The sequence below is a fragment of the Mauremys reevesii genome, linkage group 16, assembly GCF_016161935.1.
Source record: "Mauremys reevesii isolate NIE-2019 linkage group 16, ASM1616193v1, whole genome shotgun sequence".
Classification (NCBI taxonomy): domain Eukaryota; kingdom Metazoa; phylum Chordata; order Testudines; family Geoemydidae; genus Mauremys; species Mauremys reevesii.
In genome coordinates this window covers 8,975,362-9,000,538 of record NC_052638.1, presented here as the reverse complement: position 1 = coordinate 9,000,538, position 25,177 = coordinate 8,975,362, and the positions used below count along the sequence as shown (strand labels likewise).

Genomic DNA, 25,177 nt, shown 5'->3' with positions numbered 1-25,177 from the left:
TACATCTGGCCAAGGGGGCAGTGGAAAGTCCCGCTGCTGACTGAGCTGGTCCATTCTCATGGGCGTACATGTCCTAGTGTCCATGCAGAGTCTAGGGGGTGCTAGTACAAGTGCTTTGTCAACAACAAACCTGGCCAAGCGCCGAATGAGTCTGTTGTCTTTTGGGCAGTTTGACTGAGGGCTGCAGGGCCAGCTGCCATGAAATGCAGCCAACAGGGTTAGTGCTGAGAGAGGCTGGGCACCTGCAGCTAGGATGACCAGACAGCAAGTGACAAAAATCAGGACAGGGTATGTGTGTGGGGTGGGTAATAGGAGCCAATATAAGAAAAAGACCCAACAATCAGGATATCTGGTCACCCCACCTGCAGCTCCCACTGGTTTCACAGGGAGATGCAGGAGCTCAGCACTGCTGAGAACTGGCCCATTGTGATGGAAGTGGAACATTCCACCGTAGGCGTGGTGACCTAGACAGAGAGGTGGAGACAGGTGAGTAGGGTGACTAGACATCAAGTGTGAAGAATCAGACAGGGGGTGGCAGTGGGGGGTAAATAGGAGCCTATATAAGAAAAAGACCCAAAAATCAGGATTGTCCCAATTTTATAGGGATATCGGGTTACCCTATAGGTGAGGGCTGCATAAGAGAAAGGAGCCGTTCATGACCCTGGAATTCACTGTCACAAACAGCCCCAGCTGGTGACTCCAGATCTGGAGTGTAATTTGACACATTTGAGAGTTTAGAAGCAGCCAGAGCCTTCCCCCTACAGTTCCCCTGGTGGGGGGGGGGGGGAGGGGATGAAGCAGGTCACTTTGCCCAAATGACAAGGTGGTGATGACCCGCAACTCTGTTGTGATGCAGAGATTGTTGGGTCAGCCCCCAGGGGCTGCAGCATTTCACACCAGGGTGTCGCCCAGAGCACATGGCTGCTGCCTGTGGGTCTGAGTACAGAGACCAGGGTGATGGAGCAGGGCCTTCTGGGACCAACCTGCTTCCATTGCTAAAGAAGGGAACGTGAGACACAGAAGGATGAAGGAAAGTATTCTTGTAAGGAAGAAGGAAACAAGGCGGGGAGGGAGGGATGAAGTATTGATAAGGAGAGGGTGTGTGGGGGGGGGGTGAGAAAACCAAAGAACTTAGTGAGAAACACCAGGGAAGTAAGGGGAATGGGAGAAGAGAGGAAAAAAAGAGAGAAGAGAAAGGAGAAGCACAGAAATGGATGGGGGTAAAAACCCAGACGGATTTCTTTAGCATCAGGTAGGATCGCAATTGCCTTTGTCAGGATAAGCTCAAAGCAGCCAGTTGTAACTACCAGGGGTTAACAATGCAGGTATTTGTACAACTCAAAAAGGAAAGTTTACAACTGGCCTTAGCTGAGAGCTGGCATCAGCTTGGTTTTTACCTTTCAGGTCCAACTGCAACGTAATCTCTTCTTTCTGTTGATTTGATCACTGCAGCTTGTCTGTCAGAAGTAGTAAGAGAACCTGTTCCTATCAAGAGGTAAGGAATGCACCTTCTCCTAGCAATGGAGTGGAAACTAACCAATCTCAGTGTACTTTCAGGTGAAGAAAGTGAATCTATCCTTTGCTGTCAAAGGCTACAAGCAGTTTCATAAGAATAAAGCAAGATACATAACCAAAGCTTCTGAGAGGTTACAGAAGTATTGACTTGCTCTAGCCAAGAATAAGGAAACCACTTATACCTACCAGATTAACAATACAGCTGATTGTATGGAGAGAAAGAGAAACCAATCCAGCAATTCATCACGCAGAAGGTGTGCATTTATACTCCCTGTTACAAAATGAATCCAATGACAATTCATTTACATTTGTTGCCTGACAAAAATATGGTCTGTCAAACATTGATCTTTGCAGAAGGTCATATTTCAAGATGCAAGGATGACACATGGCTGTAGTTTACAGGAAGGAATTAGCTGATCCATCCTTTTAAGGAGGTAAGAAATATGGGAATGGTGTATTGTAATAGTCAATGGTTCTGGTCATCCATTCAGGTGGAAGGAAGGTAACTGAGGAAATCTTCATCTCTCTAAAGAGCACAAGAAGTTGCTGTACTGAATAAAGCAATAAAAATGGGAGCTACCTGTTCAGATGAAAGCAAAGTAGTTAGTAATTCTAACCAATGATGATGATCTCTGCTCCTTTTTCCTTCCCAGAGAAGGTCATTGGTTGTTCCTACAAGGATGTAACAGGGAAGTTATTTCAAAGAACAAGTGCAACTAACCAGAGTGTGAAGATGAGCATTGAGCCTGTTCTTGCATTTGCAGAGGGGAGTTGTCCAGCTGATTCTATTTGTGCCTAATTGATCATTGTTGCTTATTTTTCAGATGTCAAGAAATAAGCGGAACTGATCATTTCTATCAAGAGGTAAGGAACACACCTCCTCACAGCATGGAGGCAGGAATGAAAGGCTCTGTTTCTATTTTCAGGTGAAAGGAAGGTCTTACCATTCAAGGGAGGATGAGAGGCTGCTGAATTTAAGAAAAAAGAAGTCAGACAGGTAACAATACTTGGCCAGAGGGAAGAGCATTTTACTTCTAGTTCAGAAAAAGGCAAGCAGCCATTTATAAGCTTCAGGTTTTAACCAGTGTAGCTAGCTGTACCGCTAAGAATCAAAGCCTTGCGGTGGAACATGACTGACAAGTAGGTGAGCACTGAAAGGTCTCTAGAAGCCTAATGATCTGGATGCTAAGGAACCTTCTCCACTGATGACTCTTCATAGCTGGTAATAAGTAGTAATAACTAATTCTGTCAAACATTGATTGCAGGTTTTGCTCTTCTGAGATATGAAGAGACCAGGTGGTCATTCCTACCAGGGAGAAATGAGGCTTAGTGGCATGGCTGTCCTAGGCAAGGAGGTAAGAAATACCAGTCTCCAAACATCCATGTGTACATTAAGTGGTGTGGATTTTGCTTTCAGGGAGAAAAACTGGCTAGAGTGTCAAAAGCAGACACAAGATAAAGCAATATGGACTTGCCAACTGCTCAATCCATTGAGGACTCCAGTGACAAAATGCTTTTTTTTATTCCCTTGAAATAACACAGACAAAAAAGCCACTTCAAATAGTTCAGCTAGTCGCAAATCTGAATCAAGTCAGCAGAACATCACAGACATGGAGGTAAGCATTTAAGTTTCCCTGGTTCTAAATGAATCTGGTGCTAAAGCAACACTTCCAGACCAAATAAATAGGCCACATTGCATCTCCAGATGCAAGGAGACCAGAGGGGTGTTGTGTTCTAGAAGGGACTAATGCAAATCTGACTAGCTGAACCAGGCATATCAGTTGGTAAGAAAAAAAAAAGCACCTTTCTTTAACATTCAAGTGGAAATTAATAGATCCTCATACTTTCAGATGAGAGAAATGCAGATGAGTTGAACGTTGAGGGTGTGAAATCTTCAGGAAGTTGCTAGAAGATCTGGGATATCTACAGAAAGGAAACAAACAAAACTCGTCACTGTTACCAAGAGGTAAGGAACTCACCTCATAATGGAGAAATTGATGGATCTGGTTTCCCTTCAGGTGAAAGAAATGCAGCTGATCTGATCTCCTGGGAATTGAGGATTATAAGCAGTCATATTACTGCAGAACAAACAAATGCATGTTGCCAGACCTGCAAAAAGTTGCCTTCCTTGACTAGAATGGGAAGACAATCACTTATCACCTTCAAGTTTCAAACCCACAATTCAGCAGACCATCACTGACAAGGAGATGAGCATTTAGGATTCTCTTATTACCAAATGGATTTGTCTTTTCAGGAGGAGAGTTACAGATGCTCAGGATTTGAGTACAAAGGAATAGGAATGGAGCTGAACAGATCCAACACCTGAAAAGACGATTGGATCTCAAAATATGAAAGACCCTTCATTCAATAAAGCAACAGGATTGGCTCTGAGGAGAGGTAAGCAGCATTTGGTAAGTCTAAGAAATGAGCATAGCAATTTTGTAGTGCTGATTGTAACTTATGTTGTGCCAAAGGGTTTGTTACAGCTGATCACACATCTCAGGAGCTAAGAGGATGTGAGGGGGATGGCAGATGTCAGGGGATTCGTCTTTATTAGGAGGTGGTGAACCTGCTTGTCATTTCTGAGTGACATCAGTGGCTTTGGTTTTGCTTGATGAAGGAAAGAGCCAGCGTGGACAATATTCAAGACACAATGTTCAAAGGTTGCTGCTGGGATGGAAGCAAAGAAGAAAGCCCTGGAGACAGGTTAGTGCTGGGACACAGACACTATCCTGGAGGGGCCTGGGACAGGGTATGTAACCATAGCAACCAGCGGGTCCTTTCCCCACTGTGGTCCTGGCTCGCATGCACAGGGTGAAACCGATCGCCATGTTTGGGGTCAGGAAGGAATTTTCCTCCAGGGCAGATTGGCCAGAGACCCTGGAGGTTTTTCGCCTTCCTCTGGGGCATCGAGCAGTGACCAGCCCTTAGGACCATTTACGAACAGACATAATAAAATCCATCAAAGAGAACTTGTCTCCCTTTGTTTTTTGAATTTTCTATAAACCCATCCTGTGCCCCTCGGCCATGCCCATGCTCCCAGCCCCGCAGCAGGGCAGAGTCCCTCCCAGGTGCACTGCTCCCCCATCGGTGCCAGCATGGCCCCCATGTCACTCTCCCACTCCAGCAGGGACCCAGCACAGGAGGGACCAGCCCACCGTCCCAGAGAGGGAAAAGCCGTGTGCACGGCCCCCAGGGATGGGGAGGGGACATGGCCAGGTGCACCGGTCGAGGGGAAAGCAGGAAGCACAGCGGCACTGTTACCATGTTCCTCTCCCAGGATGCCCCCAGGGGCCAGGCCAAGGCTTTTGGTCGGCCACATCCAAGCGCTCTGCCCCGCTGCTCCGGACCTAAGATCCCCTCAAAGAGCAGCTCTGAAAGGGGCAGTCAGTGACCCCAGAGCAACTGTTCCACTGGCATGGTGGGGCCACCACTCCCTGGGCACCTGAACTGGGCTCACAGGCTAGCAGCGAATAGTCCCCCAGGGTGGGTTCTGCTCTGGCTGCCCCTCGCTCCAGAGGGGCCATCAGGCATCCAGGAAGCTCTTGCCTTCAGCTGTCCTCCGCAGTCTGCTCCAGCTGTGCCCTCCTCTCTTCTAACCCACCCTCCAAGTCTGGCACCTCTCAGGGTGGTGCCGGGTTGGGCTGCAAGAGCTCATTCCCCCTGTATTGCCCAGCATGGGGTCCATAGATCTCATTACAGGCATTCTGGGAAATCAGGTCTCCATGATCTGCCTCAGGGGACTGGGAGCACGACCAGGGGACACAGGACAGGGTCAGTATTAGCAGCACGTGGCTGGAGGGGATGAGAAGAGGGAGAGGGGCCAGAAACATGTTACTTCTGCATCCACTTCCTGGCCCTCCCCAATCAGCTTCCCAGCCGCACTCTGAACCTAAACCACAGGGCAATGCCCAAAACGTTGTTGTGGGGTCTCAAACCTCTATAAACCCAGCCGCCTGAAAGTTGGGGAGAATGCGATATCCTGTGCAAAGATACCACGTGAACTGGTGTCAGTCACAAACAGTGGTGCAGGAGGGGACCTAACACCAGAGAAGAACAAAATGGGGAAGGTCGTGGTCTTGGTTTTGCAACAATCTCCTCATTTCAGCTTCTATTTGGCAAAACGAACACAAACCAAGGGTTGGGGGAGGAAGGTCAGATCAAGATTTTATTTTCTTGTAACCCTTCCCCCCACAAGATCATGGAGAGGGGTGGAGGGATGGTTCCGGCCCATCTCAGCCTGGCCTGAACACTGCACCATGGTCTGTACACACCCTGCCTAGGAGAAGCTGGCTGCAGGGGTATAAAACCACCACTTAAATCCCCAGATCCCAACATGTGACATATTCTGCAGTGCTGGTGATCACAGCCCCACCTACAACAAAGTCTGCTGCCTCCCTTCATGGAGAAGGGCAGAGCTTAACTGTGCATCCGGCTTCCACACACACTGCATCCCCAGGCGTCAGCCAGGGTCAAATATCAGACACCAGAGAGTGGGGCTGATGGCACCAAGGCACAGGACAGACAGAGGCTTGGCACCCGCAGCTCCCACTGGTTCCATGTGGCCAGTGACAGAGGGACAGAGACACATGAGTCGGGGGAGTGATGAAGAGACCCCGGCAGGGGAGGGGAGATCAGACTGAAGGCAGCGTCTCTCACAGCCTAGGGATACATGAGACTCCTTCCAAAGAAGGAAGCAGGAACCGTTGCATGGCCGGGCTTCTCCCCAGCTTGCCAAGGGCTCACTGCCACACCCAGGCTCTGACACACTTTAGTCCCAAACTAGAACTAATCAAGCCAGTTTCTCAGCTCACTTTCTGCATCTCAGGGGACTCTGGCAGATGCTTCCTGCCATTTCCTACCCCATCCTCCTCACAGCTCCTCCCTCTCGGGAATTGCCCTCTGGCCCTGAGAGCCCCAGGTGCTGCCTGGCCCCCTTCATTCGTCCAACAGGGGTGTGGGACCTACTGGTGCCAGCCACCGAGTGACATACACCCCCCTTCAGAAAAACCTGCCTTTCCCTTATGTAAGGGGCCCTCTCTGGACTGCTCTCACTGCCAATCCAGAACAGACTCCATGGTCACATATAGCCATGTTCCCCAAGTGCCCCACACTCCTTAATGCCAGGCAGTCTATAGAATTTCATCTTCTCCAGGGTTTCCAGGTCTCCGCACAGTGTCTCTAACTCTCCCTAAAGCTCCTGACCATCAGGATCTGGCCACCCCTCTCCTCCCCAGTGGCCTGATGTTCTGCCGACAGCTGATCCTTCTGTCACTGAACCATCAGTAACCCCATCCTGGAGCCTCCAGTCATTCTGGGGCATCTCCAGTCCTCAGGATGGGAACCATAAAACAGGTGTCCCATTTCCTGTTCTGCAGAGGATCACGGCTTTCACCTTGGCCCTGGAGACTCCACCCGGGTCCCCATACCCCCTCCTCCCTACAGAGCCCTGAGCTCCGTCTGGGTCAGGGAGCCCCTTTTCTTGAGCCCTGAATAAACTTCACAAGTATTAAGCAGGGTCCTCTGGAGAGAGGACAGAACTGGTTTTTCCAGAGACATTTTGGAAATTCAACTAATAGCCATTTTTATTGGGCAGTCACTGCTCCTTCCTGAATTCAGCACAGGGAAAGCCCATCACTTCTGCCTCTCCCCCCACAAGAGGTACCACCAGCAGCAGCCACAAATGTCATTTGTGCTGCAAAGTCCTCCAGGGTCTCTGCTCCACAGCCTGATTGTTGCTAAAACTCCCCTCCTGCATGGGCTGTGTCAGCCTCCCTTCAATAGCTTCTGGGGGGAGTCACATCACTCTGACTGGCCAACCTTAGAGCCCAAGTCAGTTAACCCCTGGCCTGTGATTGCTGCTGGGATGTAACAGCCACACGGGAGGGGAGCAGTTTCCAGGTTCAAAGTGGTGACACTTCAGCCCATAACGTCACTGGGCATTTAATAGCCATTGTCTTTGACCACAGGCAGAATTGTTGCTGGCAGATCACTGCCTCCCATGACTGACACTGGAACCAGTCTCCTGCATCTTAAGATACTGATAAGTTACTGGAGATCAATGTCCTTTTCTCCCATCAGCCTTAACACTGTCCATTTCCCAGCCTGTTACCTAGGATTAACTGCACTGTCCTACATCACTGGGGCATTGTGAGCAGAATAGAATAGGGTTTGTGACCTGGGACAAGGTTTTTCTTGCTTGTATTTCACTCTTGAAATAGCAGATTTTTCCTACCCTGGTTTTGGCAGAGCACTTTGGAGGACTGAAGAATCAGAGTAGGACAGTCTGTAGCCTCAAGAGGTATTTAGGCCCTGAACTCCTGTGGAAATCACTGGGATTTAGGAGTCTAAATATCTTGGTGGATCTGGTCCAGTGACCTCACAATAGACCAAGCACCAAGCTGCAAGTGATCCAGTGCTCAAATGAGGCAGGAGAGAACCCTGATCTCCAGTGGAGCTGGTCAAACTTTGCTCAAAAATTTCCTGATGAAAGTAATTTTGGAAACAATGTCAGTGAGGTGTTGCATTTTAAATGATTTGCAGGAGGGCCAAAAATTCAGTTTTTGAAAACTGAAAAAGTTTAGGGGACTTTTTAAATAAAAACCCCAAAGAATTCACAGAAAATCATTTATTCCTTTAAAAGTTTGTGGAAAATATTTAATATTTTCTGATCAGGTCTAGCCCCAAAGTCCCTGTACAATTTTCTTTCAGCCTCTATGCACCAATCCAGCCATTGTAACAGAATCTAACTTGCCCAGTTCAGGAGAGGTGTAGCTGTGTTGGTCCCAGGAGAAGACACAGACAAGATTCTGAGGTAATCTCTTTTACTGGACCAAGTTCCAATGGTGGAAGAGACAAGCTTTTGAGCTTCTTGTGACCTGAGGAGCTCTGTGGCGTCTGAAAGCAGGAAACCTGGTTCAGTAAGAGATTACCTGCCTCACCCACCTTGTCTGTGTTTTACGAGTGTCAGTCACCATGGCACTGGAACTCTGGAGCTGGTAGCAGAGCTCACAGCTCCCAGCCCAGGCATTGTGTGAGCCTGGCAGCCTGACACGCAGATGTTATGTGGCTCATTGCCACCATCCATTGGTGAAGAGGGGAAAGAGCAGCCAACAGCTGCTCCACCAGCTGTTTACCCAGAACACCATAGACAGAAACTGCTCAGAGAAGGAACTCTGCCGCCCTCTGTCAGCAAACAGGGGACGTACAGCTGGAGAACTCATTGCCCAAGCTTTCTACCTGAAACCCTCCCTGACATTTTGGGTCCTCACCAGGACTGTACACGAGCCCCAAGTTGGTCAGATAATGGACTGAACGGAGAGAACAAGACTGAGGGGAACAAGGCTCCTACCTGGTGGCAAGAACTCCGCTCAGGGGTCCTCTCACCCTCTCCACAGAGGGCTTTGCCAAGAGGGGGCACGGAGGAGACTTCCCAGCAAGAGGCGGCATTGAGGGGGGTCTTGGCTGAAGCTGCAGTGGAGGGAAGTGAACTCTGATGAGGGGCCCCGACACAGCACCCGTACAGCTGAGATCACTGTAGTGGGGATAGGTGGGGGAGGGGCTCACAAGAATTGACAAGACCCTTCCCTGAGGGAATCCTGGAAGCTGGAAGTTTCTGCTTTGGTTCTCCCCAAAAACTGAACTTCCTTGAAATCGCTCTCCAGTCTCCAAGGTGCCACAAGTGCTTCTGTTCTCTCCAGGGAAGTTCTCACGTGCAAGGGCCATGCAGCCGAGATCACAGCTTGACCAGCCACTGAAGACTCCTTAAGGCAGCTTGGTGGGTCACTGCTCTTCCCAGCAGCGACTCCAGCTATTGTAAAGAAGCCCTTCTTACTGCAGAGCTGTCATCCTGAGCCTGCAGGCAGACACAGCTCAGAGATGTGAACTGCTCAGTGCATCTTAACAGAAGTTTTAATTCTGCACCAAATTGAGAATGTCTACATTAACTATTTCATTGCTGAGCATTTTAACAGCCAGTGTTTTTAATCTTACAAGTGGGAACAAGTGAGAAAATTCCCCAATTTTCATTTGCATTTTTAGTACTCAACTGTGCTGGACAATCACAATTAAAAAATTGAGAAACAGCATAAAAACAGTAAAATGCAACAGCACAAGGGATACTGTACTGATCTTATTAATCATTGACATAATTAAAGCCATCCCCTGTTAAAACAGCCATAGCTACTGCAAGCTCCTCAGCTTGCAGCATTTCAAAGCTCACTCACATTTCCCCATCAAGACATTTCACACAGAACATTGCTTGTTTGAAAAAGTTTCCTTTTTGTCAGAGTGTCCACTTAAAAATGTGTCAAACAGAAAGAACAAAAACAGTTTTCCGCAGAGTTTTTTGTGTGGAAAAATTCCCAGCATCACCAGTGACTGCCTGGTGGGCCAGGGTGACTTCGACCACCACAGGATTTATTTGGGGGGAGGGGGGGGGCAGGGGAAAGAGAGTGGCACAGAAGCCAGAGAACGGAGCAATTCTTTTAGACAGGACTGCAGTAGTATTTAATCATCATCACCCCTCCCCCCCCCACACTTATTGTCCCATTTTCCCATCAGGTCACCAAGCTTCCCCAAAGTCAGTATGTTCTTTTCCAAGGGGTGACTTGGCCAGACACTGATCTGATGCTGTCTTTAGTACAGCTCCTGCCACTCTGCTAATACCGTCTGTAGCCCTTCAGCACAGTTTTTGCTTCCAGCAGTGGTGTGAGCGGGGTCTGACATAGGACCCAGCACCAGCAGCCTCTGAGAACCATGCCCTACTTCTCATGTTCGGGGTAGTCTATTGTCTACAGCTGCTGGGGATGTTGGTGGGGTTTTTGCTGCCTTGCACTCATACGATGCTCACTAGGTCACATCCAGCCAATTCTCCACAGGGGTCCTGCTGCAATATTCCCTTGTTTATAGCTTTCCCATTGGCTGTAAGGAAAGAAAAATCTGGGCAGGAAGACAATGGGGAATTGGTGACACAGCAACAACTAGGAGAAGAACGGGTAGAGGCTGCCTCTGAACCTTTATGGGAACAGGCAGAGAACATTACTGAGCAGGCAGGACAAATGGCAGTGGGATTTGGACATGATCTAACCTACCTCCCACCATGATACCCTGCCCCTAGATAAGTGCCTGACTCAACCTCCCTCTCCACCTCCATAGCACCTGCAGTCATGTGATCCTGGCTGACTGCCCCATCCAGTCCCCTAGTCAGACTTTGCCGGCGTTCCCAGCTGCAGGTCATTCCGACAGCAGCTCATCCCTTGGTTAACACAAACACCCCCCATGTGCATTGGGCTGAGAGGAGTGTCCATGCTTCTGTCTGACCTGTGATCAGCGAGGCTGTGGGTGAAATCCCAGCACTATGGGAGTCAATGGCAACGTCCCCACTGACTTCAGTGGGGCTAGAACTTTACCCTGTGCTCCTTCCCCATCACAGCTGGGCACATTCACCCAGCTTTCCTCTGAGTGGGTCTGAGGGGCAGGGCTGGGTTTGACTGCAGTAGGGTCTGAGGGGGGTGACAGAGACCCAGGGGAAATGCCACCTCTCTGCATTACAGTGCAGGGCACAACTCAGCTTGTGTGTGAACAGTGAGGAGCTAAACCCTGCTCTGCAAGTTTACCTGGGGCACAGGGCTTGGCCCAGCTCTCTGCACCATGGGGCATTTCACCTGGTGGGGAGCTTGTCAATATCCCTTTATTACAGGGGTTTTTAGAAGACTCCTTCCTACAGTATCTGAATCAGACTTTGCTTCTTTGTTACCACCTGGAACTGATTAGAAACAGCCAGGGAGCAGGGCAGGAGATTGGGAAGCTTTGGGCCAGAAGGGGAGACAACCAGAGACCAGCAAGGGAAAGAGGGAAGGGAAAGTATAACAGGGGGGCACCCACCTCTCATGAGCACCCCCTGGTCAAGTGTGTCTGCAGGTTTCAAATAGCATCAGGCCAGACCCCAAGGAAGTCCTCCCTCCCTGGAGGGAATCATTTTAACCCACTGGGTCTCTTCTGGCCCCAGCTAGGCCTCTTAGCAGTTCTGTTCCTCTTCTGGGGGGGCAGGGGTGTCAATCACAGTTTAATTGCAAGCCTCATTCCCCAGTGGTCTATGGGAAGGGAGGGGACCCAGGCCCACCTACTACTCCAGGTCCCACCCCTTGGTTCCTAACAACAGCAGCCACACACCACAGAAACTTTCCTGGGCCACTTCTCCACAGCCCCAGCCTTCACCAGTACTTCACCCTTACCTCAGGGGTCTTCTAGGTTCAGACCCAGTAGCTAGCCAGCAGCTCTTCCTCACTGCCAGCCAGCACTGAGTTGTCTATAGTGCAGCCATTCCCTTTGGCCAGTCAAGATCCCCTCTACACTCCTCTAACTGTAGCAAGAAACAGACTGACACTGCAGCTGAAACTCCTTTTATATGGCCCTCCTGAGCACTGATTGGCTGCTTACTGCAGCCATTCCCTGATTGGTCACACCCTGTATGGTCTCTCTAGGCTGCTCAGAAGACTTAGCTCCGCTGCTCCTTTCCTGGGATGGATGTGGCAGGACCCTGAGGCCTGCAGCAGGGGGCCTCTGGGCCCAGTCTGCCCCATTGCAGGAAGTAAATGGAGAGAAAAGATAGCAAAGACAGCAGAAAAAAGAAAAACATAAAAGACGAGAAAAGATCTGATGGAAATAGCCCCAAAAAAGGGGGTTGGAAGAGGAAATAGAATAAATACAGGGAGAGAAACCAAGGGAAACAAGTTGGGAGAGCTGTGATGATTGCAAGGGGTGGGGGAGGGTGACGCACTGCTCATGGAGGGAAGGTCCCATGTGCAGAGAGATGGGGAAGGGTCATGTGTATGGGGGAGGGGAGAACAGCTTTTTTTTAAAGAAGCACAGAGGCAATGATGAAAGGTGACAGATTTCACTTTCTATTGTTTTTTATTGTCTGTTTCTAAGTGGCTCTAAGGGCTGGTCCCTGCTCAATGCCCCAGAGGAAGGCGAAAAACATCCAGGCAGGGCTGGCTCTGGCTTTTTTGCCACCCCAAGCAAAAAAAAAAAAAAAGAAGTGTGTGTGTGGGGGGGGGGGGGGAGGGAAGGAGCAGAGCAGCAAAGCAGGAGGGGAAAAAACCAACCAAACAAAAAAACCTGTGCTTCGGCCGGAGCAGTGGAGGGGAGGGACCTGCAGCGCAGCTGGAGTGCCAAAGCAGGGAAAGAAAACAAAACAAAACAAAAAAACCTGGGGCATGGCCGGAGCGGCAAAGCAGGAGGGGGAAAAAAAAAACAAAACAAAAGAAAAACCTGTGGCGGGGCTGGAGCAGCAAAGCGGGGGTAGGGAGGAGGGACCTGCAGCACAGCCGGAGTGGCAAAGCAGGGAAAGAAAACAAAACAAAAAACCTGGGGCATGGCCGGAGCGGCAAATCAGGGGGGAAAAACAACAAAAAAAAACCCTGCCGGGCAGCCGGAGCCAGGGTGCAGGGGGACTCCCTGTGCTGCACCCAGTCTAGCGGGGAGGAAGGGGAGGGAGCCGGGGGGCAGCCAGGGCTTCAGCAGGGCGCTTGTCCCGCGGTCCCGATCACTGTGCCGCCTGCCGGGAGGGCTCCACTCCACTCCAGTCGGCGGAGAGGGAAGAACAGGGGCTGCCCTGCCCAGTTTGCTGCAGGGCGCTCCCCTCCTCCGCACTGCCGCCCCCTACAGGGCGGCCGGAGCGGCAAACCAAAAAAACCCAAAAACCAAAAAAAAAATGGCCGTGCTGCCCTAGGATTGGGCGGAATGCTGCCCCATAGAATATTCCGCCCCAAGCACCAGCTTGCTCAGCTGGTGCCTGGAGCCGGCCCTGCCTCCAGGGTCTCTGGCCAATCTGCCCTGGAGGAAAATTCCTTCCTGACCCCAACCATGGCGATCAGTTTGGCCCTGTGCATGCGAGCAAGGACCAGGATGGGAAAGGACCCACTGGTCGCTATGGTTACACACCTGCCCCAGTCACACCCTGAGGTACAGTCTGTGTCCCACTATTTGCCAGTCTCCAGTGCTTTCCTCTGAGAAGGTACAACTCACTTCCTTGCTTCCATCCTGGCAGACAGAACCAGCTGCTCTCCTTCCCCCAGCAGGTGAACAGATCCGAATTTGAATCCCCCAACAGCCCTGTCAAGGTGAATGCTATTTCTTCACCAGTTCTGCCAGCAGCAGCATCGTTTCCCTACTGGCTGCTCTGACCAGCTGCACTGCTTTATCCTTGGTGGGTCCAACAGGCTCTTCCTCCATAGACAGGTATCAATCAGCCCCTTCATTAACACACAGACACAACCAGATAGTGCTGACCTGTGACAGTCACAACCAGCTCCACTGATCAGTCTGGCCAGACACAACCTCTTACATAGGGTGACCAGGCAGCAAGTGTGAAAAATCGAGATGGGGGTGGAGGGCAATAGGAGCCTCTATAAGAAAAAGACCCCAAAATCGTGACTGTCCTTATAAAATCGGGACATCTGGTCACCCTAATAGCAGATGAAATTCAATGTTGGCAAATGCAAAGTAATGCACATTGGAAAATATAATCCCAACTCTAAATACAAAACGATGGGGTCTAAATTAGCTGTTACCACTCAAGAAAGAGATCGTGGAGTCATTGTGGATAGTTCTCTGAAAACATCCATTCAGTGTGCAGCAGCAATCCAAAAAGCTAACAGAATATTGGGAATTATTGAGAAAGGGATAGATAATGAGACAGAAAATATCATATTGCCTCACTCTAAATGTGGATGGTCTGTCCACATCTTGAATACTGTGTGCATTTGGTCACGCCAGCTCAAAAAAGACATATTAGATTTGGAAAGGGCAACAGAAATGATTAGGGGTATGGAACACCTTCCCCATGAGGAGAGATTAAAAAGACTGGGACTTTTCAGCTTGGGGGGTTGAAAATCATGAACATTGAATAAGGAAATGTTATTTATTTCTTCAGATAACATAGGAACTAGGGGCCACCCAATGAAATTAATAGGCAGCAGATTTAAAACAAACAAAACAAAGTATTGCTTCATAGTCAACCTGTGGAACTCTTTGCCAGAGGATGTTGTGAAGGCCAAAACTATACCAAGGTTCAAAAAAGAACTAGAGAAGTTCCTGGAGGACAGGTCCATCAATGGCTATTAGCCAGGGTGGGCAGGGATGCAACCCCATGTTCTGCATGGCCCCAGCCTCTGTTTGCCAGAAGCTGGGAGTGGGTGACAGGGGATGGATCACTGGGTCACCTGTTCTGTTCATTCCCTCTGGGGCACCTGGCATTGATCACTGTTGGAGGACAGGACACTGGGCTAGATGGAACCTTTGGTTTGACCCAGTGTGGCCGTTTTTATATAGAATCCAGGTGTAGCTGCCCCCACTAGATTCCACTCCCCTCCCAGAGCTGAGATAGAGCCCAGGAGTCCTGACGGGGTCGCTCACTCCACAGAGTTAATAACAAAGTACGAACATACATTAAAATTTTAAACCTAACCTGTCTCCCTTAAGTGACTTGCCACAAGATGTCATAACATGTTAGTATTAGAGCTGAGTGGGTCTAATATTTATTTCATTTCCTTTCTTTTATATAGGAATTAGAGTGCCTAAGTAGCCTCTGGAATCACAATTCAAGTTGCCCCCACCTACCAAAATCTGAAATGGTGCCCCTGCTGGCTAGGTGGAGAGAAGGGCCCTGCAGCATGCAAGGCAGGTTTCCTGGGATGACTAATTGAATCTATTTCCCCATGTTAAGTATCGTCACATCTTCTATGGGCCATCTTGATTATCACTTCAAAAGTTTTTTTAGTCCTGCTGATGATAGCCCATCTCAAGTGATTGGCCTCTCCCTGGTTAGCCAATGACGTAATGTCAGGCTCAGTTGTCTAGTCGCATCCCAAGACTTTCAATGGCAAACCCTCCGAGACAACTGCAAACCATCGAAACCAGTTGGCAGTAAAAAAGGAACCTTGCAACAGACAAGGGATCATCCTGCCTGGGAATAGAAACAAAAGACTTTTTCAGTGTAACACTGAAGGGGAGAGGCCCCCTGAATCAATTCATTGAGGAACATCTTCCTGAATGGGGGTGTTTCATGAACGTTTGGAGCCTGCTTCCTGTGACACTAGCAAATTCTGCAACAGACTGAACTTGGGGGTGGGGGTGGGGGTTATTTTGCCGGCTAGGAAAGGGAACTATTGATAAATGTGGCCCCAGCCTGGGGTTACTTTATTCCTGAGAACAACCAACAACATCTGCACAGTCACAGTTTGGGCAACTGCACCTAGACTTCAGTGGCCAGCAAGGGCACCTGTTCCCAGGCTGCCAGCTCCCCAGTGTCACCTCTTGGGCGGAGACTGCAGCCCTCTCCCCTCTGACCAGGGTAGTTCCAGGCTGTGCAATTTCCTGCCTTCACTATATTTCCCACCACAGACAGGTTGGCCAAGGAGACCTGCTCGCCTCCTTTCAGGGTAGGCTTCAGGCCCCAGCTCAGCAAGCAGGTGCTTGGGGCGGCCAAGGGGAAGGGGCGGCATGTCGGGCTCTTCGGCAGCGGGTCCCTCGGTCCCTCTCCGAGGGAAGGACCTGCCGCCAAATTGCCGCCAAAGAAGAAAGCGGCGCGGCTGAGCTGCCCAAGTGCCACTGATTGTGATCGCGGCTTCCCCCGCCGCTTGGGGTGGCAAAAAGCCCTGCTCCTTTCAGAGGACGTTAATAGGTGTAATTGCTACACTTATAAGTTACTATGCACCACTGCCTGTGAGTGAGACCCTATACCCCATGTTCACCACGTTTATAGGGTTCTGATATTTTGTACAAAGTGTGCCTTGTGAGGGATCAGTTGAAAACTCCAATCTGCTGAGCATAATTGTCCTGTTAAAATGTGTGCGTCGGTATTGGCTATGGCATTGTACAACTTGTGCTTTATGTTTGTTACTGAAACATGTTGTAATTCTGGGGAACACCCACAGACTAGCTCCCCAGTGTCAACAAAGGACTGACCACAGCTGTTAGAAAACGATTAGCTATTTGCCAGCAGTAGGGACTGTAAACAAAAGATTTGCAGATCATCCCTCACATACAAAGACAGTGTGAACAAAAGATTGACAGTTCACCTGGAAGATGCTTCAAATCTCCCATAAACCACAGGCTGATTGTCTCCTCCCCTTGCTGGGGTGCAGGTCATCCTCACCGAAAGGAGGAGGGTATAAAATAAGAGACAATGGCTTCCCCACATCCTGGCCTCCCCATCTCAACACATGGTGGCAAGAGTGTGTGAAAGACAAAGAACCATCATTGAAGTGTGTGTGGGAGGAGGTGGGGGAGGAAGGAGTCTTGGCTGGAAAGCCTCCCAGTCAGTATGGCCTGTGGAAAGTTTCGGGGAGAGAGAGCTTATTCAGCTTGGTAACGTTTAGGAGTTAGGATACAACCACAATCTTTTCTTTTCTAACCAGTGCTGACTTTTATGCCTCTCTCACTTAAAATCTCTTGCTGGTTAATAAGCTTGTTTCATTGTTTTTCTAAGCCAGTTGGCTTTGGGCTGGAGTGTTCAGGGGATCTCTACGCCCGTTAAAGGCTGGGGCATGTTCATCACCCCTTGGTGGAACGACGGATGTTTAATGAGTTGACACCCTTCGCGGGTGTTGGGGCCCTGAGCAGTACACGATGCACAGCTCTGGGGTGCAAGGCTGGGACAGGGATATGCGGGTGCCGCCCTGTGTCTATTTATGACTAGCTGGGCGTAGCATTTGTGGATTCAGCTGGGCCTCACTTTGGATGCTGGTGGGTGAGAGTGAACCGAGCCTGGAGGGGTTCACTGTTCACTAGCAAAGCGCTGTCAAAGGTCTCAAGGCTAGTGAGCAACGGGGACACCGCTTGTGGCCTAGGGGGTGTCATACTACGCAAGTCTATTTCTTCTTACATAAAAACACTCCAGGGAAAACCCCATTAAAAACAATGAAAGAACCAACACAGGTGGTAATGAGCTTCCCAGCGATCACCCAACCCTAACATGGGCTCTGGCCCCACCCCAGGGATTTCTTTGTTCATCACAGCTTCAGGTCTGGACAAGCCCCCTGTCCTTCCCACCCTTCCCCCGGGGCTGGGGCCCTCTGTGGATCCGGGGTCCTGCCCATTGCCTGGAAGAAGGCCCTGAGCCAGTTTAAAACCAGGCTATTTCTCCAAAAACTCTTTGTCTATTAGCCCCTGGAGAATCCAGTTTGAAGTAGTATCTGTGCAGCTCTCCGAGGGGGGAGAGTTCAAAGGGCTGATGACAGAGGGATACATTAACATCCTCTGTCCCTACTGCAGAAGGTACGTGCAGTGCCCCAGTAACACACAGAGGGAGAGGGAAATTGTTACAGAAACAATGTTTTGTCTGCAAGTTTCTAGCACATACCCAGGCTCTCTGAGCCACTCCAGTTCCCGCTCTGGGTCCTGCACACTGGACTGGGTCACTTTTTCAAAACCCAGAGAGTGTTTCACTCTGAATGATCCATTTTACTTTGAGGAAACCAACAGCGAACAAAGGTAAAGCATCCCGGCGGAAATCACAACGTGTGAATCAGTAACTACAGGCATTTGAACTGACGCCCAGGGAAGGCAGTGGCAGAGAGATTAAGGGGGCCACTGCTTTTCTTTTAAGGTGCAAAGGATGGATGACAGCCTTGCAGGTACGTACACCTCAGGCTGCAAGTGAAACTAACTAAAACCATTGTTTGAGTTCATCCTGCAGCCAGCTGGGACAGGGTGCAGCTCACGGGAGCTAGTGCTGGTCCTCCCCATGAATGGGAAGGAGCTCAAACAGGATGAAGTGAGAGGCCCAGTCCCTAGAGTCACAGGATTACATGCAAATCTCTGCTTTTGTTTACAAAAAACGGTTTCTAGCCCTCCTGGTTGCATGATTTTGGGGAGGTGGATTCATCATTTTTTTTTAAATCAAGGGTTGGCAATAGTGTCCTTCCCTGTGATGCTCAGATTTCAACCTCTCTTCCTAGAATGGATAGCTCACCTGCCCCTACCCCCGCACCTTTGGAGAGGGTCTGGTACTTCCCCTCCATCCCAAGGAAGCCTGTTCACCCTTTCCTCTCCTTGCTGTCTCCGTCAGGATTCAGACATTACAGACCTCATGTTAAATCAGAGCCCAGCCAAGATCAGGGATTCGGAAGGGTCAGATCTCACCAGGGAGTGGAGATTCAGGACCCTGGAAAACCCAAACACCAGAGACGTGGAATGGCACAAACATAATGGAACTGGAGGAAAAGGAGCTGATGAGTGAAAGGGACTTAAGACACAGCTGTTCAGTATTTGGAAGAGGGTTTCACATCTCTGAAGAAAGCAAACAACTGACCCAGGAACCTACGTGTGTGAGGGGGGATCACAGCAAGGAACCTGTCTGGGACAGGAACTGGAACCCAAGGGACCATCCCTGGGCAATGCCAGCAATTTGCTACCTGCCCAGTGTTGTAAGCCCCAGGTAACAAGGGACTTAGAGGGTGAGTCCACTGAGCACCATGTCAGAGCTCAGCCTCTGCACCTTTCTCGTCTCCCTGAGCTCCAGCTGCCTCTGAGAACGGGAGAAGAGCTAAGATGCTAAGAGCTGCTGGCTGCAGTTCAACCGTTACAGGCTGACACCTGACACAAGTGCTAGAATCAGAATCTGTTACCGTTCTGAATGTGTTTTATTCTTTTCTTTATGAGTTTAAATTGAGTTATTTTTATTTTTTCCTCCTTTAATCCACCCCTTCCTTTGACCAGTCTTCCCTCTTCCTTTCTGGAGTTTGTTCATGCAACAGTCATCAGGTCTTCCAGTGACTCATTGCTTTTCTGCATGAAGGATTTTGGTAATGATATAAATATGCCCCATGCATCAACCTCAGTGTCCAATATTTCCATAAATCGGTCATAAGGAATATTGGGGCACATCCTGAACTAGTAGAAGTGGTGTTCTGCTAACTTCTGTCTTCTTTCCTGCTTATGTTTTATGGAATTATGTTTCTGAGGGAGATAATCTGAGACCATAGAGAGATCTGTCTTTCCCTCTCCCTTCCCTGCAGTTCTAGCTCTCATTAACCTCCCCTCTACAACATGGCTAAACAACTATTTCATCTCCACTTCCTGTGGACACGTCTCTACTTCTCACAGACATTGTCCTTACACCATCACAGACTGAACCCAAACCACCCAGTGAAGTACAAATTGTTGCATTGGAATTAGTTTGCAGCTCTGACTCTTTGCTCACTGGCAAACTCTATGAACCCAACCTTCTGAAAGCTTCAGGCCAGCAGGGTTGGGGCTTGATGCTAACTGCAGGGCAAGAATGTCTCCATGTGGGAGTTGCTCCTGCCCTGGGGGTCAGGGTGAACAACAGATCAGGGAGTTCAAGGCAACTCAAGTTACAGGGGTGGGGTCACTCACAAACAAGGCTGGAGAGCCCCTAACACTACAGCAGAACAGAAGGGGAGATGGTTCAGGTCTTGGTTTTACAAACTCATCTGCTGGGAAAACCAAGCCCAAACCTAGGGCGGTTTGGATATGGAGGTTGTAGCAGAAGGAGCCTGAAACACAGAGCCTGGTACTAGATGAGGCCTGAACCAAACATCAGCCAGAGTCAGGCCCTGCTTACAACATCACTGTCCAGTACATGAACTTGGTAAGGATGGGGCAGGTGTTGCTAAAACAGAGACACTCCTAATAAATACTAGGCACTAGCTAGTCACTAAACACAGTCCAGAAGGGTAGTACGAGAATACCCTGCTACAGAGTTATAGAATAAATACACTCCCCAGAGATGGTACAGGGACACACTGACCCCTCCTACGGTTCGAACCAACAGGTCCAGGGTGTAGGGTGGTAACTAAGCACGTGAGAGGGGTGATACACAACTTGTTTGTATCAGGGTATAAAAGAGGGGTCACAGAAGGTACATCTGGCCAAGGGGGCAGTGGAAAGTCCCGCTGCTGACTGAGCTGGTCCATTCTCATGGGCGAACATGTCCTAGTGTCCATGCAGAGTCTAGGGGGTGCTGGTACAAGTGCTTTGTCAACAACAAAACTGGCCAAGCGCCGAATAAGTCTGTTGTCTTTTGGGCAGTTTGACTGAGGGCTGCAGGGCCAGCTGCCATGAAATGCAGCCAACAGGGTTAGTCCTGAGAGAGGCTGGGCACCTGCAGCTAGGGTGACCAGACAGCAAGTGACAAAAATCAGGACAGGGTGTGTGTGGGGTGGGTAATAGGAGCCAATATAAGAAAGAGACCCAACAATCAGGACATCTGGTCACCCCACCTGCAGCTCCCACTGGTTTCAGAGGGAGATGCAGGAGCTCAGCACTGCTCAGAATTGGCCCATTGTGATGCAAGTGGAACATTCCACCATAGGCGTGGTGACCTAGACAGAGAGGTGGAGACAGGTGAGTAGGGTGACTAGACATCAAGTGTGAAGAATCGGACAGGGGGGGCAGTGGGGGGTAAATAGGAGCCTATATAAGAAAAAGACCCAAAAATCAGGATTGTCCCAATTTTATAGGGATATCGGGTCACCCTATAGGTGAGGGCTGCATAAGAGAAAGGAGCTATTCATGACCCTGGAATTCACTGTCACAAACAGCCCCAGCTGGTGACTCCAGATCTGGAGTGTAATTTGACTCATTTGAGAGTTTAGAGGCAGCAAGAGCCTTCCCCCTACAGCTCCCTTGGAGGGGGAGGGGCATGAGACAGGTCACTTTGCTCAAATGACAAGGTGGTGATGACCCGCAACTCTGTTGTGATGCAGAGATTGTTGGGTCAGCCCCCAGGGGCTGCAGCATTTCACACCAGGCTGTCGCCCAGAGCACATGGCTGCTGCCTGTGGGTCTGAGTACAGAGACCAGGGTGATGGAGCAGGGCCTTCTGGGACCAACCTGCTTCCATTGCTAAAGAAGGGAACGTGAGACACAGAAGGATGAAGGAAAGTATTCTTGTAAGGAAGAAGGAAACAAGGCGGGGAGGGATGGATGAAGTATTGATAAGGAGAGGGTGTGGGGGGGAGGGGGGGAGAAAACCAAAGAAGTTAGTGAGAAACACCAGGGAAGTAAGGGGAATGGGAGAAGAGAGGAAAAAAAGAGAGAAGAGAAAGGAGAAGCACAGAAATGGATGGGGGTAAAAACCCAGACGGATTTCTTTAGCATCAGGTAGGATCGCAATTGCCTTTGTCAGGATAAGCTCAAAGCAGCCAGTTGTAACTACCAGGGGTTAACAATGCAGGTATTTGTACAACTCAAAAAGGAAAGTTTACAACTGGCCTTAGCTGAGAGCTGGCATCAGTTTGGTTTTTACCTTTCAGGTCCAACTGCAACGTAATCTCTTCTTTCTGTTGATTTGATCACTGCAGCTTGTCTGTCAGAAGTAGTAAGAGAACCTGTTCCTATCAAGAGGTAAGGAATGCACCTTCTTCTAGCAATGGAGTGGAAACTAACCAATCTGAGTGTACTTTCAGGTGAAGAAAGTGAACCTATCCTTTGCTGTCAAAGGCTACAAGCAGTTTCATAAGAATAAAGCAAGATACATAACCAAAGCTTCTGAGAGGTTACAGAAGTATTGACTTGCTCTAGCCAAGAATAAGGAAACCACTTATACCTACCAGATTAACAATACAGCTGATTGTATGGAGAGAAAGAGAAACTAATCCAGCAATTCATCATGCAGAAGGTGTGCATTTATATTCCCTATTACAAAATGAATCCAATGACAATTCATTTACATTTGTTGCCTAACAAAAATATGGTCTGTCAAACATTGATCTTTGCAGGAGGTCATATTTCAAGATGCAAGGATGACACATGGCTGTAGTTTACAGGAAGGAATTAGCTGATCCATCCTTTTAAGGAGGTAAGAAATATGGGAATGGTGTATTGTAATAGTCAATGGTTCTGGCCATCCATTCAGGTGGAAGGAAGGTAACTGATGAAATCTTCATCTCTAAAGAGCACAAGAAGTTGCTGTACTGAATAAAGCAATAAAAATGGGAGCTACCTGTTCAGATGAAAGCAAAGTAGTTAGTAATTCTAACCAATGATGATGATCTCTGCTCCTTTTTCCTTCCCAGAGAAGGTCATTGGTTGTTCCTACAAGGATGTAACAGGGAAGTTATTTCAAAGAACAAGTGCAACTAACCAGAGTGTGAAGATGAGCATTGAACCTGTTCTTGCATTTGCAGAGGGGAGTTGTCCAGCTGATTCTATTAGTGCCTAATTGATCATTGTTGCTTATTTTTCAGATGTCAAGAAATAAGCGGAACTGATCATTTCTATCAAGAGGTAAGGAATGCACCTCCTCACAGCATGGAGGCAGGAATGAAAGGCTCTGTTTCTATTTTCAGGTGAAAGGAAGGTCTTACCATTCAAGGGAGGATGAGAGGCTGCTGAATTTAAGAAAAAAGAAGTCAGACAGGTAACAATACTTGGCCAGAGGGAAGAGCATTTTACTTCTAGTTCAGAAAAAGGCAAGCAAGCAGCCATTTATAAGCTTCAGGTTTTAACCAGTGTAGCTAGCTGTACCGCTAAGAATCAAAGCCTTGCGGTGGAACATGACTGACAAGTAGGTGAGCACTGAAAGGTCTCTAGAAGCCTAATGATCTGGATGCTAAGGAACCTTCTCCACTGATGACTCTTCATAGCTGGTAATAAGTAGTAATAAATAATTCTGTCAAACATTGATTGCAGGTTTTGCTCTTCTGAGATATGAAGAGACCAGGTGGTCATTCCTACCAGGGAGAAGTGAGGCTTAGTGGCATGGCTGTCCTGGGCAAGGAGGTAAGAAATACCAGTCTCCAAACATCCATGTGTACATGAAGTGGTGTGGATTTTGCTTTCAGGGAGAAAAACTGTGGAAGACCTTACTTGTCATGGGGAGAGTGTCAAAAGCAGACACAAGATAAAGCAATATGGACTTGCCAACTGCTCAATCCATTGAGGACTCCAGTGACAAAATGCTTTTTTTTTATTCCCTTGAAATAACACAGACAAAAAAGCCACTTCAAATAGTTCAGCTAGTCGCAAATCTGAATCAAGTCAGCAGAACATCACAGACATGGAGGTAAGCATTTAAGTTTCCCTGGTTCTAAATGAATCTGGTGCTAAAGCAACACTTGCAGACCAAATAAATAGGCCACATTGCATCTCCAGATGCAAGGAGACCAGAGGGCTGTTGTGTTCTAGAAGGGACTAATACAAATCTGACTAGCTGAACCAGGCATATCAGTTGGTAAGAAAAAAAAGCACCTTTCTTTAACATTCAAGTGGAAATTAATAGATCCTCATACTTTCAGATGAGAGAAATGCAGATGAGTTGAACGTTGAGGGTGTGAAATCTTCAGGAAGTTGCTAGAAGATCTGGGATATCTACAGAAAGGAAACAAGCAAAACTCGTCACTGTTACCAAGAGGTAAGGAACTCACCTCATAATGGAGAAATTGATGGATCTGGTTTCCCTTCAGGTGAAAGAAATGCAGCTGATCTGATCTCCTGGGGATTGAGGATTATAAGCAGTCATATTACTGCAGAACAAACAAATGCATGTTGCCAGACCTGCAAAAAGCTGCCTTCCTTGACTAGAATGGGAAGACAATCACTTATCACCTTCAAGTTTCAAACCCACAATTCAGCAGACCATCACTGACAAGGAGGTGAGCATTTAGGATTCTCTTATTACCAAATGGATTTGTCTTTTCAGGAGGAGAGTTACAGATGCTCAGGATTTGAGTACAAAGGAATAGGAATGGAGCTGAACAGATCCAACACCTGAAAAGATGATTGGATCTCAAAATATGAAAGACCCTTCATTCAATAAAGCAACAGGATTGGCTCTGAGGAGAGGTAAGCAGCATTTGGTAAGTCTAAGAAATGAGCATAGCAATTTTGTAGTGCTGATTGTAACTTATGTTGTGCCAAAGGGTTTGTTACAGCTGATCACACATCTCAGGAGCTAAGAGGATGTGAGGGGGATGGCAGATGTCAGGGGATTCATCTTTATTAGGAGGTGGTGAACCTGCTTGTCACTTCTGAGTGACATCAGTGGCTTTGGTTTTGCTTGATGAAGGAAAGAGCCAGCGTGGACAATATTCAAGACACAATGTTCAAAGGTTGCTGCTGGGATGGAAGTAAAGAAGAAAGCCCTGGAGACAGGTTAGTGCTGGGACACAGACACTATCCTGGAGGGGCCTGGGACAGGGTATGTAACCATAGCAACCAGCGGGTCCTTTCCCCACTGTGGTCCTGGCTCGCATGCACAGGGTGAAACCGATCGCCATGTTTGGGGTCAGGAAGGAATTTTCCTCCAGGGCAGATTGGCCAGAGACCCTGGAGGTTTTTCGCCTTCCTCTGGGGCATCGAGCAGTGACCAGCCCTTAGGACCATTTACGAACAGACATAATAAAATCCATCAAAGAGAACTTGTCTCCCTTTGTTTTTTGAATTTTCTATAAACCCGTCCTGTGCCCCTCGGCCATGCCCATGCTCCCAGCCCCGCAGCAGGGCAGAGTCCCTCCCAGGTGCACTGCTCCCCCATCGGTGCCAGCATGGCCCCCATGTCACTGTCCCACTCCAGCAGGGACCCAGCACAGGAGGGACCAGCCCACCGTCCCAGAGAGGGAAAAGCCGTGTGCACGGCCTCCAGGGATGGGGAGGGGACATGGCCAGGTGCACCGGTCGAGGGGACAGCAGG

The 25,177-nt window shown here is 48.9% G+C and overlaps 2 long non-coding RNA genes across 12 annotated transcripts; both read left to right on the top strand.

Moving 5' to 3' along the window:
- Positions 1–404: 404 nt before the first annotated feature.
- On the top strand, positions 405–24,905 carry LOC120384381. Of its 11 annotated transcripts, none has more exons than XR_005588800.1 (8): positions 882–1,042; positions 1,405–1,769; positions 22,266–22,906; positions 23,179–23,268; positions 23,478–23,551; positions 23,784–23,899; positions 24,188–24,344; positions 24,554–24,905. It is a non-coding gene; the product is annotated as an uncharacterized LOC120384381 (long non-coding RNA). The 11 variants fall into 11 exon arrangements; XR_005588799.1 differs by having other exon boundaries at positions 883–1,042; positions 24,188–24,330; XR_005588802.1 differs by lacking the exons at positions 882–1,042; positions 1,405–1,769; positions 24,554–24,905 and adding exons at positions 21,186–21,437; positions 21,801–21,891; positions 21,954–22,165 and having other exon boundaries at positions 24,188–24,547.
- Positions 1,976–4,487, top strand: LOC120384383. Its single transcript, XR_005588816.1, has 6 exons — positions 1,976–2,512; positions 2,781–2,870; positions 3,058–3,131; positions 3,366–3,481; positions 3,770–3,912; positions 4,136–4,487. It is a non-coding gene; the product is annotated as an uncharacterized LOC120384383 (long non-coding RNA).
- Positions 24,906–25,177: the final 272 nt, after the last annotated feature.